The sequence below is a fragment of the Rana temporaria genome, chromosome 2, assembly GCF_905171775.1.
Source record: "Rana temporaria chromosome 2, aRanTem1.1, whole genome shotgun sequence".
Taxonomy (NCBI): Eukaryota; Metazoa; Chordata; class Amphibia; order Anura; family Ranidae; genus Rana; species Rana temporaria.
The window spans coordinates 498823512-498829815 of NC_053490.1; positions in this window are offsets into that span (position 1 = coordinate 498823512).

Consider the following 6304-nt stretch of genomic DNA (forward strand, 5'->3'; position numbering starts at 1 on the left):
TCTTTGATTTGGTTCTTCTACCTTTCTTTTTTTTTTTTACACCTCGGTTCTTCTACCTTTCAGGCGTTGTGCCAGTTTTTTCCCTGCCTTATTAGAAGTGGAGTAAGAGGTGGCTTTAAATTTACGTTGCACTCTCTCGAAGGAGTCAAGGAGTATTGTCCTCAATTCCTGCCTAAGAACTAGCAATTGGGCCAGGTGTGTCGGGCAGGAATTGGCTTTATGGAGGGTCTCAAGATTGGCTATACATGAAGTTAATTCGTCAATACGCTGCGTCCTCTTCTTTTTACATATGTGACTGAATTTCATTATGATACCTCTAATTACTGCTTTGTGCGCATTCCACACCACGGCGGGGTCCTTGTCTACTCCGCTATGCAGAGCGGACTCAGACACAGCTCTTTTCTATGGGGCGGTCACATGGAAACAGACTGCCTGTCCATTTCCATCAGACTGTCATCTGGAGAGCGGATCCCCAACAAATATTTAATCTTTTCTGCAGAGCAGAGCAAAACATGACTTACTTCTTTACTCTCTCAGCAACAACTGGCTGTCTGTCTCTCCCGCACTGCTTGTAAAGGGTCTATGTGATGTCATAACTGAGTGTAACTGCCAGTCTTGCAATGCATCATCTATCCAATACTGATCTATCCAATCTAATCCTGATCATTTCCCCTATAGTAGTACAGTGTTACTATGGTAACACTGTATTGCTCTGGTCACAGTGTGTAAAAAAAAAAAAAAAAACATTTTATTTTTCCATGCTGTCACCCGATATTATGATAACACTGTAAAAAATTGTGAATTTTAATTTCCTCAAAAACAATGTCCCTAGAAATGAAGGTATATACACGCACACACACACGCACGCTGGCACTTAAATAATCACTAATCATGTATTAGGGAATGTATGGAAGAAGTCTGGCATTATTCCTGTGAAATGTTAACTATTTGAAGGTTAGGAAATTTAAGAAATGGTTAGAATCCCTGAGAAAATGTTACCCCTTTCCATGCCCCTCCCCCATGGCAAAATGACCCTTTACTTCCTATATGCTGCCATACACGACCAAATATTCGTTTTTTGAAAATGGGTTTGACCGATTTTTCATATAATGTATGGTCAGCATAAGTGCAGTCTACATGGACATTGGCTGATTTCTAAAGAGGAATGACTATAGGACTTTGCACAGCTGTGGATTTGCTGTACTGCCTGTAGGAGATTTAAACAGATTTTTTAAAAAAAACTAAAAGGTCAGTTGGTTCTAAAAATAGCACAGATAACAATATTGCCTGATCCGCCCCTTTCCCTAAAGAAAAACACACAGAAACACACAAATATATATATATTTTTTTTCTAATTTAAGGCATCAAGTTCTTGGCAGCACCGATGACAAACATGCCTTTTAATTTTATAAGGAACCAGGAGCGTTAAAGATCCAGTCCAAAAATAATTTTATTTCCAGTAGGCTTCTTCTCATTGCTTCCTTAATAGCAGTATCTTCATCCTGTTCTATTGAGGTTATGTCCATGTCTTCATCGTGCGCCTTGTATGGTTTCTGATATGCTGTTAAGTAAAGCACACATCACATCTCTTCCTACATGATGTGGGTCTAGGATATGAACTGAACGTTGACATTTCTTCAACTGGTCCTCCAATTCCAGGAAACTTTTATCACCAGACAGGACAGTAAAAGGAATTTGCTTGGGAAGCCGCTCATCTAAACGACCAGCATGAATACATATGGCAAAGTCGGCAGCATTTTTAAGATGAGAGCAGCGAGGGTGAAGGAAAAAACAGCCAGTATTGTTGAGATGCTTGAATAATTTTCAGTCCATTGGAGGTTTCCATGTGCCCTTCCCTCCTTGAAATCCCCACACAAAAAAAAAAAGTCCCTGACCCTTTCCAAAAAACGCAGAGGCACAAAAAAGCATTGATGTGAACATGTTCCATAGGAACCCATGTTAATAAATTTCCCTGCTTTTCTGCAAAATGCACCAAAAAACGCATTAGTGTGAATCGAGCCTTAGACAGTACTCGTATGGGAAATCCTGATGTAAGGGGGGTACTCTGATGGGGACATTTTATGTAAAGGGGTACTCTGATGGGGGACATTTTATGTAAAGGGGTACTCTGATGGGGGACATTTCATGTAAAGGGTACTCTGATGGGGACACCTTTATGGGAACACCTGATGTAAAGGGGTACTCCATTGGGGTCACTTGATGTAATGGGGCCACCTGATGTAAGGGGGTACTGTATTGGGGACACTTGATATAATGGGACACTTGATGTAGGGCCCCCCCCAATCAGGACACCTGATAGAAGAGGGCCCCCTGATGGGAACACCTGATGTAGAGGGACTATTGGGGACATCTGATATAAGGTGCACTCTAAAAGGAAACACCTGATATAGCAGGGCACTCTGATGAGGACACCGGATACAGCGAGGCACTCTGATGGGGACACTGGATATAGAGGGGCACTCTGATAGGGTACACCCCGATATTGTGGGGCACTCTGATGGGGACACCTGAGGCAAGGTGGGGTACTTTGATAAGGACACCAAATCTAGATGGGCACCCTGATGTAAGCATGGTCCCCTAATGAGGACATGTTATCCAAGGGGAACACTTGATCCAAGGGGGCGCTCTAATGGGGACACCAGATATAGCAGGGCACTCTGATGTAAACAGGGTCCCCTATTGGGGACATTTATATAAGGGGAACACTCTAAAGGGGACACTTAATCTAAGAGGGCACAGTATTGGGTACACCTCATGTATTGGGGACACTTGATATAGCCTGATGTAAGGGAGTGGGGGTACTCTTATAGGGACACCTAATGTAGGAGGGGTACTCTGACTGGCACACCTGATGTAAAGGGGGGGAGCTACTCTTATGGGGCCCCCTGATGTAGGGGGGGGTTACTCTTATGGGGACACCTGATGTAAGGGGCACTCTTATGGTCACCTTATGCTTAGTAAATTTCCTTCACTGGGTCTGCTCCTGCACATGGAGCCATAGTTTGGTACTAAAGGATTTAAGAATTATTTCTAGCAGGAAGATCTGAGCAGTGGAGTCTCCAAAACCTATAGGACGATAATGAGTGGTTTAACCCACCAGCCTCTACCCATAACCAAAGATTTGTATAGTGTGAGCCAAACTCGTTGACACAGCTGCCTGTAGTCCCTCCTAGTAATGTTCGGGCCTGAAGCTGACACTTGAGAGCCACATAATTCTCTGCCCCGCATCCACATGTAACAAAGGAGTGGGATGCTGGCTGATATCATCCCAATATGTCTGTAGGGCCACATTTGGACAAAAGCGAGTCTAGCCAGCACTAGTCAGTGCCAGGGGTACATGTGACAGGAAGGAACACAAATGGGAAAAGGTTGTCGCCCCATTATAGGAAGTACATGAACAAGGTTCTGTAAGGCTGGATCACCAGGTATTAAGTGCAGACAAATTTGGAGACTTTAGTGATAAGGCATAAATCTCCTCAAATATTAGTAGAGTGATTGCATTTTATTTGGGCCATGCTAAATTTACGTTTTTTACTTCTGAATATTCATTTTCAGTTTCTTCTCAGTCGTCTTACTTAACTCAGTCTTAAATTTGAACACTACTTCCTTCTTATTGTATAAATGATATTCAATGTTGGAGTGATAACAGCATAGACCACAAGCAGGGCAGGTGTTTAATGGGACCCCCCCCCCCCCCCATACAACCTACCTGGCAGGGCCCCCAATAGAGAATTAGAAGGTGACAAAATTGTGATAATAGTGGGAAAGGCTTAAGTCTATGTATAGAGTGTGTGTGTGTGTGTAAGGTGCAAGCAATGTACATAGTGCAGATGTACATAAATTTATAGAGGGCAGGGCTCTTGAGTAAGGCCTGGTTCACACCACAAAAACGTACTCCAGATCCCTTCCGGATGCGTTTCTGCATGCACTTTAACGCATTTTGGTCTGTTTTTGATGTGGGTTACCACATTCCAGTGCAGGGAAAATGCAGCATGTTCTACTTTTTTTTTTCCCCTGGAACTGACCACACTGGTGTGAACTATGCCATTGGAAACCATATAACCTACTTTCCATGGGTTTTTGATGCAGAAAAAAAAAAAAACCCACACATACTGGCATGCATGTAGCGTGAACTGGCCCTCAATAAATGCAATGGATGGGAATGCATAAAGCCCAAAATGCCTGCTCATCTACTAATCCTTAAAAGGGTCAGTACTTTCACACAGATAAATTTGCCCCCTTTAAGACTTGTTTCCCTCATGAGCAGTCAGGGGGTGGTAAAATCAGGCAACTGAGCTTTTACTGTCCATCCTAAGTCTAGAACAGGGGTATCTAAACTTTATAAAAGGGACAGTTTACGATCCATCAGACTTTGGGGGGCCAGACTGTGGCCATTGGGAGCTGAAAATGTCCCACCATAAGTGGGGGAAAACACAGTGCCCTATCGTCGTGTCATTACGAGGTGTTGTGTCCAATCATTGGGAGATAATGACACCAATGATGGGGCACACTAGGAGGAATTGTGCTTCTTCACTGCGGTCAGTGGTGTTGGGGTGGGGATTATACCCCATTGTTGGTATCAGTGGATAAAATATTGCCCCAGTACAGTTGGAGGAGGCCTCTCAGATGTGCCGCAGCTCCCATGGTTTGTGTTACAGCAATGCAAAATTTGGACATTCATGTCAATGGGGCCGTGCCACAACCAAGAACCAAACCCTTAGCTCTCGCCACCGAGAGGATCATTACAGGTTGCTCAGGAACTCCATTTAGAGCCGCTCCATCCTGCATCAGGACAGGAAGGCTGTGGGGTGAAGATTTAATGCATGCGATTGACAGCACTCCCATTGGCTGAGGAGGCGGTGCAGCCTGTAAGCTGGAGGCAGTGCGGCCTGTAAGCTATAGGCTGCATGCATCACCTCCTGCCATCTCCTCAGCCAATGTGTATTGGAGGTTCCCTCATTAGTCCCTCCCTCATGACATCACCTGGGATCTGCTAAGTCCTGACCTGCTAGTTTACTATGTGGGCCGGGAGGATCTGAACCACAATACTGGAAAATCTATTTAAAAGGGGGATAGTGGCAAACTTTATGTACAGCCTTCCTCTCGAGCCCCCCTGCTGACATTATGTTACCTTGGCTCTGTACAGGAGGGCCACTTGTACCCCCTTATCGGTGGCCCTTCAGCTTCTCTTACGTGATGTTTTAATATTGGGCTTTAGTTCCACTTTGGTGGTCACAGAATAAGAAAGAGGCTCAGAAAGCAGAGGCGGGGCCACAGCCGAGTTTTACATTAAAATTAGGGTTGTCCAGATACCGATACTAGTATCGGTACCGATACCAAGCATTTGCCCGAGTACTTGTACTCGGGCAAATGCTCCCGATGCTTCACCCGATACTTGTACTGTCAGCGGTGATCAGTGCATGGGGAAGTTACAAGTTCCTCTTCTCTCTCCGGCTCCTTACTGCTCCGAATGGACAGAGTCAGTGATCACTGACTGTCTATTTACATAACTGAAACATTGTAAACTGTGATTACAATGTTTCAGTTTATGAATGAAGAGAAGACGCTCTCTTCTCTGCATTTATTTTCAGCGCAGCTGAGGCTGCTGATAAAGGGACTGTCCTTTTCTCTGTCTCAAAGGGGAGATGTCAGAGGTCTGTTAAGACCCCTGATGTCTCACCAAAGCCCCCCAACAGGGCTGAAAAAAAAAAAGAAATTATATATATATATATATATATATATATATATATATATATATATATATATATATATATATATATATATATATATATATATATATATATATATATATATATATATATATATATATATATATATATATATATATATATTTATTTATTTTTTTCTACACAACACACTGACACGGTCCCCCCCCCTAAAAAAAAAGAAAGCATTATAAATAAATTGTTAAAAAGAAAAAAAATTAAAAACAAATTGTTAAAGATAAAAAAATACTGACACATGTGCCGCTGTCACATGACATTAAAAAAAAAAAATTTCGGTATCGGCGAGTACTTGAAAAAAAAAGTATCGGTACTTGTACTCGGTCTTAAAAAAGTGGTATCTGGACAACCCTAATTAAAATCCAATGTTCCAATACTAATATTTTATAATATTTAAAGTGTCCGATATGCCTACTTGTATCATTTACTTAATTAGAAAAGTATGCTGTTCTCTCTGCATAAAACTGACCATCCAGGCAGATTGGTTTGTGAAAAATCGGGAGAAAAAAAAGGAAAAACTCAAGAAAAGTCACATACAC